This window comes from Alexandromys fortis, unplaced genomic scaffold (genome assembly GCF_014885135.2).
Source record: "Alexandromys fortis isolate MF-2015 unplaced genomic scaffold, M_Fortis_MF-2015_v1.1 scaffold_60, whole genome shotgun sequence".
Lineage (NCBI taxonomy): Eukaryota > Metazoa > Chordata > Mammalia > Rodentia > Cricetidae > Alexandromys > Alexandromys fortis.
In genome coordinates this window covers 5,598,415-5,613,301 of record NW_026067946.1, presented here as the reverse complement: position 1 = coordinate 5,613,301, position 14,887 = coordinate 5,598,415, and the positions used below count along the sequence as shown (strand labels likewise).

Here is a 14,887-nt window from a genome sequence, read left to right as displayed (position 1 = left end):
CAATGTTTGATCAACATTTGTATTTTTATAGACTGCTTTTCATACAGAATCCCTATCCATCTTACTCTAATCCTCAGCTGACAGCCATGACATAATAGAGCTGATGTGCTAATTACGTCTATGCTTAGTATCCCTGTCAACTACGAAACATCCTTACCACAGGTTTACTTTGGGAAACAAGTATTACAGAGAGAGCACTGCGTTTGGACAGGGCTTCACAATGTAGTCTTCCTCTGGGAACGAGTTTTTTTGTTTTGTTTTGTTTTGTTTTGTTTTTCGAGACAGGGTTTCTCTGTGGCTTTGGAGCCTGTCCTGGAACTAGCTTTTGTAGACCAGGCTGGTCTCGAACTCACAGAGATCCGCCTGCCTCTGCCTCCTGAGTGCTGGGATTAAAGGCATGCACCACCACCGCCCGGCTGGGAATGAGTTTTTGCTATCTGAACCAGTCTCTCGACTTTCTCTAGAGTTATTATAAAACCAAAATTGCATAACAGTCTTTTTTTTTTCATATGCACAATTTGTTTTATTCAGCCACCAAGAAAATCAAACTCATGACATTGCGGGAAAATAAGATAGCAGCATGATAAACAAAGTGAGCCAGACCCACAAACACAAAAACCCATGCTTTTCCTTATATATGCAATCTAGGGGGTGTGTAGATGTATGGCAGTAAATTGAAGGGGAGGGCTGTTTGGAAAGTGCAAGGGAAGAGGAAAAGGAACAGTTATTGGGGGAGTAAAGAAGCACAGAGTACATTATCCTCTTGAATAAGAATGCTATTATTAATTCACTCCTTGTACAGCATAACAGTCTTAATACTATTATCCATGATCCATGCAAGAGAAAAACAGTATATTACAAAGGACAATACAATATTTTATATTAAAATATAAAAAAGTGTAGAGAAACTAACTCATTTTATTTTTACCATATTTAACTGTCATTTAACCTATAAGATTCTATCTCTATGTAAGCAAAACTCTGGTATGGTGATGCACTTTATCCCATTGCTAATAAAGTGTGAGGAACAGTGCTTGCCTTTCTTAGGACTAGAATTCTATTACTTTTCTTCTAAACACTGCAACCTTAAAGGCTTTGGACCTTATGTGGGAGGAGCCCGGTGGAAAGTGGAGCCAAAGACTCATGCAAAATGTCTTCAGGGTAAAAAGGCAAAGGCATTCTGAGCTTGGATTCCCCCCCCCCCATCCCCTGCCTCATCAGTAAGGTTTAAACCATGAGTTCCAACGTGGTCTTTCAGGACAGAGCAGCAGGGCTGCTCTAAGGTTGATCTAGAGCTACCCAGGGACTCAACCACCTCTTGGTATCATCCACACACAGCAAGGGCGCCTTTCCTGTGCTCGCTGAGATTTCTGAGTATTGTTAGGTACACTGGGGAGCGGCCATGTGTGCCGCTTGGCATTTATCTCTGACCATCTTCACGTTGAGCATTAAGGTTGAAATAAATGTGTCAGACCCTGTGCTGCATACTTTTGCTGGTCTTGGCATACATAGTGTCATTTTTACTATGTATAAGAACCCCATTGTTACCTGATTCTAAGTCATGGCATGCCTCATGTCATAAGAAGCAGTCAGACTTTGGCTAGGAGTGTAGTGCAATGGGAGAGTACTTGCACAGAGTCTGCTCTTCCTGGAGCTTCATCATCAGCACCACCACCACAATAGCAACACGGAGTCCACAGTTCACATTTACACATATTCCTATAAATGAAGTATCTGTTTACCCCATATATCTATGCTGCTTAGGCATCTGAGTATTTTATATGCAACATTTGAGTTGCAATTTTTTAAGTTGTATACAGTATCTGATATTAAAATTGTGCTTAATGTGTTTAAGCCTTCATTTGATTTAGGAATTTTCAGGGTTCTTTTCCTGTTCTCGTCCTTATTGAAGCGCCATTAGAATTATAGTATACTACCTCTGTAGAAATGATAGAAAACGGCACTGAACTCCTACTTAACTCACAGTTATCTCTCATAACTTCTGATATAGAAAAATAGTTCTGTGAATTACACACTAGTTTGGAGAGGAATGTAGCAGTTTATAAATATCCCTCTAATGTATGAAATCTGAACACATTTCTAAAAGTTGTCAGTCATGTGCAAATGAACCTGAAGCACTGTATAGTATTATAAAGAAAGGAACTGCAAAAGCAAACAAATGAATACACAAGAAGCAGTAATTAAGGTGTTTCAAGGAAACATCGGGACCAAGTGGTAAAAATGCCAACGGCCAAAGCAGGGACTATTTCAGACCGTAAAATGAAGTAATAAGGGGTTTAAATAAATATATAAAATGAAAATCAGGTTGGAGAGATATTTCAGTAATTAAAAGCACTTATACTCTTTCAGAGGAACCACGTTGAGTTCCCAGCATCCACATGGCAGCTTACAACCATCTCTAAGTGCAGATCCTATGTCCTCTTCCAAGCTATGCTGACAACAGGCACACACATGGTACACATACATGTATGCAGATAAAACACTCATCCACATAAATAAATTTCTCTTTTCTATTTTTGGTTTATCAAAGCAGGGCTTTCTAGCAGCTGTGGAGCAGTTGTGGAACTAGCTCTGTAGACCAGGCTGGCCTCAAACTCACAGAGATCTGCCTGCCTCTGCCTCCTGAGTGCTGGGATTAAAGGCATGCGCCACCAACACCCAGCATAAATAAATGAATCTTAGAAATAAAATAAAAATTAGTACTGACAGAAGCAAATTATTCAATAAATAAATGAGGGCATAAAGAAACATCTCCCATGCAAGAACATTTCAAATAACTATGTAAAAATTCTATCACCAAGAAGGGTATTTACCTTTGTACCCCATATGGCCATACATAATGGCTTCTTTCTAAAGAGTAAAGAATACGAAGGGAGAGAAAATGATATTTTTTTGGTGGAGAAACTCACAGGCACTGTGTCGGAGGAGTAACTGAGGTCAATAAGAGTAGAGATAAATCCATGGACAGGTGGAGCCTGGTGATGAGTTGAGGAAATGACATTTTACCTCTGCATTCCTTTCCCAAATTCCCACATCTGTGTTTCAGTTTAACTACGTGGTGTGGGATTGGAACTCAGACAAATCTCAGTACAGAGACATGTTATAAACTATTTGACCAGTATTCCTCAAAACCACAGAAATACCTGAAAAAAAAAATGTCATTGTCAACCAGAACCCCAACATGTCACAATAACTAAATATATTAAGTTATGTTTAATAGAATCTTGGAACAAAAGGCAGGGCATTGGGTGAAACAAGATATCTCTCAGTAAGCTGTAGACTTATTTAACAGTGTATCAATGCGGTTCAATAACTTTAACAAGGAGATCGTAGTAACATGATGGAAGAAATGGAACACGAAATATATGGAAACTTTATACAGTCGGCTCAATTTTTCTTTAAATCTAAAACTGTTCTTTAAAAAAGCTTTCTGTGTGTCTTTTTAGTTATTCAGACAAAAGCGTGCCATTCACACACTGTGTCAGACTTTCCACTTGCTCAAAATTGTTCCTAGGGCACTCATATTCACCAATCCTAGAAAAGCCATGGTGCAGACAGGTTTCGTTCCACTTCACCAAAATAGAATGATCTGTTTATTTACTTAATTAGTCGTCGTCTCTGGGTATTGTGTGAATTTTTAATTTAACTGGGGAAAAACTGGTAAGCTAAATCTAATAGTGAATATTTCTTATGATTTTATACTTAGCATTGTGGCCAGAAACATACGGCAGCTACAAAACTTTTTAGTAAGTTATTTCATTTAAAGAAAAAGTAGCAGCTGGTGGTACTCTTAGCGGTGAGGCACATGCCTTGCCTGCAGAAGTGCTCGGCTGGATATAATCCCCACCAGCACCAGATAAAGAGATCTCTGAAAGATGTGTGATTTGTAAAGGAAGGGAGTTTCTGTGGTCTGGAAGGGAATTAAAATGCTGGAAGTTTTATAACTACATGTGAAATGAGATTTTAACCTTGTAGCTGTCACCTTTTCTCTGTGGATGCCAGCATTTCAAAAGCACTTTATGGTACATGTACGGTGACATTTCCTAAATGAGAGAAACTGATGAGTCAAATGACTTGTACCAGATACTCGATGAGTCAGAGGTGGAACTGTTCTCATGACTCATTACCTGTCAATCTGAAAATGACTTTCAGAATTATTTAAGCATAAGTTTCCAAAGCCATGATAAGGAAATAAAATGGGCCATATTAATGCTAGTTTTCAACCTAGTAAGTTGTTTAAAACCAAATTTGTGAGGATTCCAAGTACCTAAGATTCCAAAATACAGTTATTATATTTAAGAAATACTACCTTTGCTGCCTAAATGATTGTGGTGATTTGAAAGAAAATGACCCCTAAAGGGAGTGGCATGATTAGGAGGTGTGGCCTTGTTGAAGAAGGTATAGCCTTGTTGGAGGAAGTGTGTCACTGTTGGGGCAGGCTTTGAGGTCTCTTTTGCTCAAGCTTCCCTCAGTGTCACACTCAGACTACTTCCTGTTGCCTGCAAGATGTAGAACTCTTGGCTACTGCTCTATCACCATGTTTGCCTGCACACTGCCATGTCCCACAATAATGATGATGGCCTGAACCTCTGAAACTGTAAGATACACAATTAAATGTTTTCATTTATAAGAGTTGCCGTGGGGGCTGGAGAGATGGCTCAGAGGTTAAGAGCACTGGTTGCTCTTCCAGAGGTCCTGAGTTCAATTCCCAGCAACCACATGGTGGCTCACAACCATCTGTAATGAGATCTGGCGCCCTCATCTGGCCTGCGGGCATACATTGAGGCAGAATGCTGTATACATAATAAATAAATTAATTAAAAAAAAGAGTTGCCGTGGTCATGGTATCTCCTCATACCTCATAGAAGCCCTAAGACACTGATTATCTTAGAGATAGAGTACAAACGCTGTACCACATTCTTATCTTTCATGTGGTGTGTGTGTGTATGTATGTATGTGTGGTTATGAGTAGGTTCATATTTGCGTATGTGTGCAGATTTATCTGTGCATGTGGAAGCCAGAGGCCAACCTTGAGTATTATACCCAGCAGCCATCCACCTTGTTTTCCATGATAGAACCTTTCACTGGCATGTGACAATCAGTAATTAGACTAGGTTGTCTGGCCAGTGAGCCCTTTGATCTACTTCTTTCTAGCCAAAGACCTAGGATTATAAATCTATTATTGCTGGAGACACTGGAAGACTCCTTTAATCCCAGCATTCACTCAGGAGGCAGAAGCAGGCAGATATCTGTGAGTTCAAGGCCAGTCTGGTCTACAGATCAGGTGCCAGGACAACCAGAGCAATTACACAGAGAAACCCTGTCTCTAAAATAAATAAAAAAAAATAAAAATAAGAAAATAATAAATCCACTATCATGCTGAAACTTTATGTGGAGGCTGGGGCTCAAATGCAGGTCCTAATGCTTGAGTAGCAAGCACTTTACTGGTAAGAAACTCTCCCTTGGCCCTTCTTCCTGTTTTTGTTTCTACAAAGGAAGTGTATTAAATAAATGCATGGCTTTCTATCAGCCATCATTAGTATCTCAGAGCCCTTGTTTCTGACATAACCACATTATAACTAACCTAACACATGACAGACATCATGACAGAGGGCAGAATAATGTGTGCCCTGAAACAAGAATATCTGACCACAGAGTTTTCATTGTTTCCTGCTGTGATGAAGTTTATTATGAGAACACATACCATAAAAAAAACTTCAATGTTTTGTATACAAATTTAATTTTAAGAAAAACTAATTCTCATGTATATCTGAAAAATCTCTTGGTCCTAGATAATCCTGTGTATATGAAGTACAAGACTGTGCTGGTAAAAGACTACATCTGTAGCCATTTGAAGTGTCTGGGGCTTTTTGCACTTTGTTGTTGGTTTTGTTTTTTTTTTTGTTGTTGTTGTTTGTTTTGTTTTTTTGGTTTCTGGTTTTTCAAGACAGGGTTTCTCTGTATAGCTCTGACTGTCCCAGAATTCACTCTGTAGGACATGCTGGCCTCTAACTCAAAGAGATTCACCTGCCTCTGTCTCTCTAGTGTCGAGAATAAAGGTGTGTGCCACCACACCCAGTCCTGTTTTTCTGTAATAAGTAGGGAAATTCTTGATCTGAAGCTGGAGGTGGCATTGGTTAAACACAGGAGATACGGAATTTCCAATTCTGGGAATGTGTGATATCTGTCCTTGCTTATGGAGCCCCTGAGAACAGTGAGAATTGAGTGTCAAGCAAACCATAGATCCTAACAAGACTTCTGGTTGCCTCGTCTCAGTATCTAAAACTGAAAACACTGTCCCTACTAGTTAGCACATGTTCTGTTAAAACTCGATAGTGACACAGCTGGTAAAACCCTGAAACCTTGCTATAAGATGGTCTATGGTTTAGTTTACATTAGAACTTCAGTGAATCTAGCAAGTAGGATCAACTCAAAGAAATACTGAAGGCCCTCCTTAGAAAGGGGTCCTATTGTGAGCCCATACCATGCATGGAGAATGCCTTACCTCTTATTTTCATCATCACATTCTTCATAGAGTCTCAATAAGGGACTCATTGCAGGGAGGATAGCATTCCTTCATGATTACATCAAAAAATATTTTCCTCTAGGATTCTACAAAAATGGCCTATACAATTAAGGATATTCCTGTTTTACTGAATAACCCTAGGCACTGTCAAAAGTGCAAATTCTCCTGGTGGTCGCACATGCCTTTAACCCCAGCACTAGACAGGCAGAGGCAGGCGGATCTCTGTGAGTTCGAGGTCAGCCTAGCCTACAGAACAAGTTGCAGGACAGGCTCCAAAGCTGCAGAGAAACCCTGTCTCCGAAAACCAAACCAAAACAAAAGAAAAAAGAAAAACAAACCAAAAGTGTAAATTTAAAACTTAGAAAAAGTAATTGATTTGGGGGCTAGAGGAGGAAGGCAAGAAAAGCTGGACTTCCTGCATACCCATAGTCATAGCGCTCAGTTATCTGAGGCAGGAGGTCTACACATTTAAGGACAGCCAGTGTTACATAGTGAAATCCTGCCCGTGGTGAAGAAGAAGAGGAGGAGGAGGAGGAGGAGGAGGAGGAGGAGGAGGAGGAGGAGGAGGAGGAAGAAGAAGAAGAAGAAGAAGAAGAAGAAGAAGAAGAAGAAGAAGAAGAAGAAGAAGAAGAAGAAGAAGAAGAAGCTGCTGCTGCAGGAAGATTCAGAAAGATAAGGAAAAGGCTCCACTGAGCTTGAATCAGAAGCAATTTGAAGCAAAGTTTGACATTCTCCCACATGACAAGAATGCCTTTCATACATAAATCATCCTCTTCACTGGCAAACCCAAGAAGATATTTTTTCATCTGTTTAAATCCATTTAAGCACGATAGCCAAACCAAAGTCTATCAAATTTATTCAAATGAATTTCATTATGCTGAAGTTTCCCCTTTTGGAATCGGTTATTGAAAGAGTCCAGTGGAAAAAAAATAACTCTTCTAGGGAATAACTGGATCTGGCACGCAGGACATAAGCCAGAGGTCTGACTGTACTAAATGAGATATGTCTGAAATGGAAGGGACGCCTATCACTTGGGAGGCAAAGTCAGGAGGATCTCGAGGTCTAAGCCAGCATGAACTACAGAACCAAAACCTTCAGTTCATCCCCCCCCCCCAAAATAAATAAATAAAACAAATATAATTCAAGGGTCTAGGAAGACGGCTTGGTGGTAAGGGGACTTGCTGGATAAACATGAGGACCTCCTCAACACCCATGTATAAAGCAAGGCACAGTGTCAAATACCTGTAGCCCTAGCTAGCACTGGAGAGCAGAGACAGGCAGATCTCAAGCTCACTAGCCAGCTAGCCTAGACAAAGTGACAAGCTTTCAGTTCAGTGAGAGATCCTGTCTCCAGGCAATAAGTAGAGTGTAGAGAGTAGTAGCAAAAACACAATGTCCTGCCCTGCCCTGCCCGCCACCTGTGTGCATCCATGTATATTGCATACTTAGCACACTAGCATATACCACACACATACATCCTTACACACACACACACACACACACACGGGGAAGAGGGGGAGAGAGAGAGAAGAAAAAGAGAACATAAATCATTGTGATTTCTTTCTGAACAAGAGTGGCCAGGTAACTTTCATGCTATATTGTTTTTTATCTCTTGTATTTTATTTATTTATTTATTTATTTATTTATTTATTTATTTATTTATTTCTTCTTTGTGTGTATGCGTATGTGTGCATACAGGTACATTTGCATGACTGTATGAACATGTACACAGATGGCGGAGGTCACATTGGGCTGTCATTTCTCAGGCACCATCTACCTTATTTTGATATAGGATCCTTCACTGACCTGGGCTCACCAAGTATGCTAGGCTGACTGGCCAGTAAACCCCAGGGATCTGTCTTCTCTGTCTGGCATCATAAGCCTATTTAATATATTTTCCAGTTCCACTTAGGTTTCTGAAAATTGGATGATTTCATTTTTCCTTGTGATTGATAAAATTCCATCATACATACACACACAGAGTAAGTATACATTACACATACACACACATATATTATCACCTTTACATTGTTCATTTATCAGTTGATAAACATTTAGGCTGAGTCCATTTTCATGCTATTGTGAATAGACCAGCAATAAACATGGATATGTAAGTTTCTCTTTGGTAGAATATAGAGTCCTGGGTATATATGCCCAAGAGAGATATAGTTGGGTCATATGGTAGCTCCATTTTTATCTTTCTGAGAAACCTCCATAGTGTGTTCTACAGTGGCTGCCAGTTTACACTCCCATCAATAGTAGATAAGGATTACTCTTTCCTCACATTTTGGCCAGCATTGGCTGTCATTTGTTTTATTGATGATAGCCATCCTATTATGGTTGCGTTATCTCTTAACAGTTTAAAATTGAATTTTCCTGATGACTAAGAATGTTTAACACTAACTTTTTTTAGCCATTTGCATCTCTTCTTTTAAGAATGATTATTACATTTTTAAGGCTATTTTAAAACTGGCTTGCTTGTTTCCTTGTTAAGATATTTGTCTTCTATCATACTTATAGTTGGTGAAGGTTTTGTCTCATTCTGTAGGTTGTCTCTTTGCTTGACTAGCTATTCTTGTTACACCAGAGCTTTTTAATTTCATGAGATCACTTTTTTTTTAAGAATTTTTTTTACTTACTTAACTTTATTTTTTATGTGCATTGGCGTGAAGGTGTCAGATCCCCTGAAACTTTTTACAGACAGTTGTGAGCTGCCATATGGGTGCTGGGACTTGAACCCGGATCCTCTGGAAGAGCAGTCAGAGCTCTTAACCACCAAGCCATCTCTCCAGTCCCGAGATCACGTTTGTTGATTGTTGGTTTTATTGCTTCAATGACAGGGTCCTATTCAGAAAGTCCTTACCTATGTTTATACGCTGAAGTTGAGAAAAACTGTCCTAAAAACTGCAAAGTTTTTAGGTGGCAAATGTCACTCTACGCCTAGGGTTAATGGGCTTGCTGTTCTACAAAGAGAATGTACTCGATTTTGGAGACAAAGCAATGTGCTTCAAAAAAAGGCACAGAAACAATCACACCTCATTGTATGTCATCATACTTCATTTAACACACTCCTTAGGGGAGAGAATAACACTGGTTCCCAAATTCAATCCTTCAACTGCTGTGGATAAAAAGGTAAGTTAGAGTACAGCAGGAAAGTCATGCTGTCTTCTGTCTTTCTTTCGTCTCAGAAGCTTTTCTAATCTCAGTGATAGCAGACACAAAAATCGAACTCTGAAAAGGGGGGTTAAGCAAAAGCATGACAAACAAGCTACATCCTTCCATCCTGGCCTCTGCTTCAATTCCTGCCTTGAGTCAATGCCCTGCTGCTTCTTAGTGATGCATCAACCTGAGGGTGGTAAATCAAAATAAACCCTTTTCTGCCCATGTTGCTTGGCCATGATGTTTGATCACAGCAGTATAAACCTAACAAGACAAAGATTGAAAGCATAATGTCAGGAGTGGTTTTGTAGGCCGGCTTTCCTGAAACTGTAGTGCTTCTTCTTTCTTCTCTTCCTCCCTCCCTCCTTCCCTCCCTCCCTCCCTCCCTCCCTCCCTCCCTCCCTCCCTCCCTCCCTCCCTCCCTTCCTCCCTTTCTCCCTCCCTTCCTTTTCTCCAAGATATTTAGATAGTGGAAATTAAGAAAATTATCTTCTGGAACGCATATACAATAACAACACCAATAACAACAATACATAGCACACAGCCTCTAACAGTAAATACCATAGACCAGACTTTACATACTACACATAGAAGTGTGAATGTTACGTTCTGATCTGGCCACATTCTAAAACCCTGAATCCTAATGTTGCCATAGCAACATTCCCAGCCATTGCAAATGAAGATAAAGTTTGGATTAAGAACAAGGCAAAAGGAAATTCAGTGAACCGTCTATTGTAAGTACATTAATAAACACAACTAGCTCTAATTCCTCTTGTGAATTACTAACAAATTTTTCTGTTAAAACATTTTGTTATTTTATGAATATGTTTTACAAGCATTTATTTCTTTAAATGATAAATGGAAATGGTTGGAATACTTGAGAGCAATTTATAATGTAAAACTCTTTTACTTTAGGGTGCCTTTGAGGAAGACGGAAGCAAAGCATTTGACTTCCTTATTAAATTTTGCTTGAACTAATACCATAATTAATTTTAATCTATTAAGACAATAATGAGCTTTAGAGCAAAATAAATTGGATAAAAAAATGCTACAAACATTTTTCCAGAGTTAACCCTTAGAGAAGGTAAATCAAACTCTAACATAGATGCAAACCCTGAAATTCAAGACACTGTTTTTATTTTTTTTCCTGTAACTTTTAAAAACATCTTCCCTCAAACCTCCATGCTGTCTCAAAGACTAGCTCTAATGCCAACTGGTTATGGTTCCTTCCTGCTGCTTCTAGAAGATTCAAATCAACACTCAGACCCTGCCTACCTTGTGATGCCATAAACAATCTCCCTTAGCCTAGTGGACTTGAAACTTGAAACAATTCAGGATGTCTCAGAGACAAGAGTTGTGAGGGTTGCCAAGGAAAGGAAACAACATTCGGTGTTCCTACAACGGCATGCCTTAGGCAGCACTTACATGAGCTGAGTCTACACCAGACACAGCTTCATTTTAGGTTTGTTTACTGTGTCTAAGTCTACAGTAAAAAGTTCCGACTCTGACCATGGTAGGTTTGAGATGAAGATAGTTACACTCAGGAGTATCTGAAGAGATTTACGTGTCTTTCACTAAATAACACTAAACATTTACTCTCTTTCAGAAAATGGACTGATATTTTATTTGTATCATTTAAACAGCTCTGCTTAAACAACTTCACAGAGAGGGTACTGTTTTAAGCATTTCACGAACAGGGAAACCAAGATAAGGGTAGTTAGTTGTGCAAAGACTGCCTTACAACCTGTGTGCTGCAGTGTTTTAGAATTGTAATGATGAGAAAGAAAGAATGGTTGTTGTTTATGAAATAATATGTCCTGGCATCATAAGAGTCACCATTATGTTTCTTCAGTCACAACTAGCTTCATTTACATACCCAGCTGAACCACACAGCTAGTGAGGCATTCATGGAGTCTTTAATAATGGTTAAGGTATTGGTCTAGTTAATGAGGTAGATACTATTTTGTCATCTTTTCTAAGACCCTGGAGTATTACATTTACATTGCTAGGAAACTCCAAAGTCAGAATTCATATCTAGGAGTATGATTACTGCTTTATACAACTCTTAAATTAATATTTGAATGTTAATGTTAATTAAACTAGTTATAATGATTAATCTCCTCTCTTGAGACGTGAGTCAAAAAAAGGTTCTTACCACATCCACACTTTTGCACTTTCTTGTTTTGTTGCTAAGTCTACAGAGAACTGAATCGTGGTTTAGTCTGGCATTGAAAAGGAAAGGAGAGGCTGAAGTTTTTCAAGTAGCCTAGAGACCTGCGTTATCAGCCCACCCTGGAGGTCTGGCCTACCCACTTCTTACTGCAGCAGCTGGCAAGGTTCATTAAAGACTTGCTATTTACTTCTTAGGGACAGGGGTTTTCTGTGGATCTTAGGATACCAGTCCCTCCTGTCACTGCTTCCATGTTCATAACCCTGGCGACATTCAAGGCTGTATGCTTGCTCACCTTGGAAATGTCTTCTTAATGCCTGAGTGGAAGGAACACTGTAAATACAAAACATTAACTATTCTTATCTTCAGGACCATAAACATAGCTAGAGGTTTCAATATGATACATAAATTAGCATTTACATAACTTTCAAGGTTTGTACTCATATTTACAAATAGTTGCAACATCGTTTTCATTTTCTGGATGCAGAAACAGAATTGCAGTGTCACAAAAAACTATTTCAAGTTGCATATCATATTAGGAGTAGAGATGCCTATGCTGGATTCCTTTTGGTTCAGGTTCAGAGCTACTGTGCCATTGATTAGATACAAGTGTGCGGAGAACTAACCATGCCCTAGACTGTGCTCATCACTAAGCACTGATCATCACAACAACCTCTGAAGTGCTTGTTATTATTCCCACTTAACAGATGCAGAAACGGATACTCATAGAGGCGAACTCATTTGGCCAACATTGCATGATTATTGTCTTTTACTATATATTTATTAAGTGATCCAGGACTAGGATTCAAACCCTGCCTTTTCTCACTCAAAACCACTTCTAAGATTTCAGTTCCCTCTAAACTCTAGGGAATGGGATCAAACTTATAAAATGATTTCCTTCCCTAAACCATAACAAAAATGATAACAATCAGACATAATTTCACTTATCCCACATAACCTGAAGTCCAGAATGAAGAAAACAAGCATAGAAAGTATTTTTACTTCTGTCAATAGATTCTTTATTGCTTATGTTTGAAATATATATATATATCTGAAAATGTATATTTACACTAATGTGATATTATCTACACTGTTATATTATTATCTACATAATTATATGCTGTGTCCAGGCATTAAAATGTGATCTAGCTATTTATTGAAATATTTCCCTTCATATAAAATATTCGCTAACATTAATGTTATATAATAATTTGAAAACCATGAGATGGCAGCATATAATAATGGTTAGACATTAAAAAAATTAGAAAAGAGGGACTGGGGTATAGCCCAGTAGTAGACTGGATGGCCAGTATGTCAAGGCTCCAGGTTGGATCACCTGCACTGAAAAAAAAGGTGCAAATTGTGTGCATGCAAAAATATTATGCTAGTATTCAAGCATAAGATTTTAGGCAATTTCTGCAAATATTCTAAATATCAGAGCATAACTACTTTTACTTCAATAACATCTGTTTGCTAAGAGACTTATATGTGTGAATTCATGTTTATTCAACGAGTTTTTAAAATTTTCAGGAACCATATTATAGTAGGAGAAAGCATTTCAATGTACTTGAAGATATGCATAATTCCATTCTTAGAGTATTAGGATCATTAATAAAAAAGTTATCAGGATCCAGATAATAGTACAAAATCAACCAGATAAAGCATTTTATTTAGTCATCAAGAATTATGCTTTTAGCAGAGGCAGGTGAGTTTGAAGCCAGTCTAGATCACACAGCAAGTTCCAGGATACCCAGACCCACATAGACAGACTCTGTCTCAAAAGAATAAGTAAAAGGAAGGAGAGAGACAGAGAGAGACAGATAACCCAAGAGACAGACAGAGAAAGAGAGAGAGAGAGAGAGAGAGAGAGAGAGAGAGAGAGAGAGAGAGAGAGAGAGAGAGAGAGAGAGAGAGAGAGAGAGAGGGGGGGGGGGGGGAGGAGGAGGAGGAGGAGGAGGAGGAGGAGGAGGAGGAGGAAGAGGAGGAGGAGGGATAAACGCTTTTACTAAATTCCTTCATGAGGCAAGAACAAGGGTCATATACATTCCACAACAAACACTTCGTTTCTTACTGTTCCTGACTGCTCCAGCCACGGGTAATGTTTGCAGTTCTCTGGACTGGTGGTTGTTTAATAAACTTTGCTTGGACTGTCTTTCCTTGTGCTGTTGGCTTTGCTTGGAAAGCTCTTCCCTTTCCCCTCTCGCCCTCATCTTCTGAAGCTTTGTTTCAAGGGCACCCTTACCTTAGAAATGATTCCAGATCTGTCAATAGTCCAGTTCCCCACTTGGAAACTAACCATGTCCCCCACAGTGGGCCTCCAACTACCTCTCAGCTCTTTGTCAGAAGAGTGGTTTTCCTATTTGCATTTTCTTGCTTAAATTCTTTCGATCCAGCTGGACTTTAAGACCTGGGAACACAATAGTAGAAGCTTTGAAATTCTCCCAGTAGGCTTGTTTCCTTCCTTCCTTCCTTCCTTCCTTCCTTCCTTCCTTCCTCCCTCCCTCCCTCCCTCCCTCCCTCCCTTCCTTTTTTTTCTTTCCTCCTTTCTTTCTATTATGATAGGAATTCATGTAGGCCTGGTTGGCCTTAACTCTGACAGCTGCCTGCCTCTACCTCCCAGTCTTAGCATTAAAGGCATGCACCACCATACCTGGACCTAAGCTTTTCCACTATTTGTTCTGAAGTGGTATGAGTGCTGCTAGGATCATTGCTGAATACAGGAACATCTTTAACATTTTGTATGTATTTCTAATTGAAAACGTGTGTATGCATGTGTACATTCGTGTGTGTGTGTGTTCCTGTACTCCTGCTTTAAAACAGTTCCCTCCTTAGGAAAATCAGAATATTCAGAATTCATTAACTGATATTTAACAAAATCAAACCCAGCTTCCTGTACATGCTAGAGAAGCACTCTGTCAATGATCAATGAGCTGTATCCTCTCAAGCCCTCTCTTTTTTACAGGTTACCATATCCCAGCCCAAGTTGGTCTTTTCTGGAAGACAGTTTTGTT

General features: G+C 39.2%; 1 protein-coding gene and 1 long non-coding RNA gene across 2 annotated transcripts in view; one reads left to right on the top strand and one right to left on the bottom strand.

The window, feature by feature from the left end:
• LOC126505971 (dmX-like protein 1) overlaps nt 1–14,887 on the top strand; it is a 1,144,103-nt gene that overhangs the window by 960,149 nt on the left and 169,067 nt on the right. The window lies entirely within an intron of this gene.
• Nucleotides 8,335–14,250, bottom strand: LOC126505981 (uncharacterized). Its single transcript, XR_007593046.1, has 3 exons — nt 14,119–14,250; nt 12,172–12,209; nt 8,335–9,970 (listed from the first exon to the last, which is right to left on the bottom strand). It is a non-coding gene; the product is annotated as an uncharacterized lncRNA (long non-coding RNA).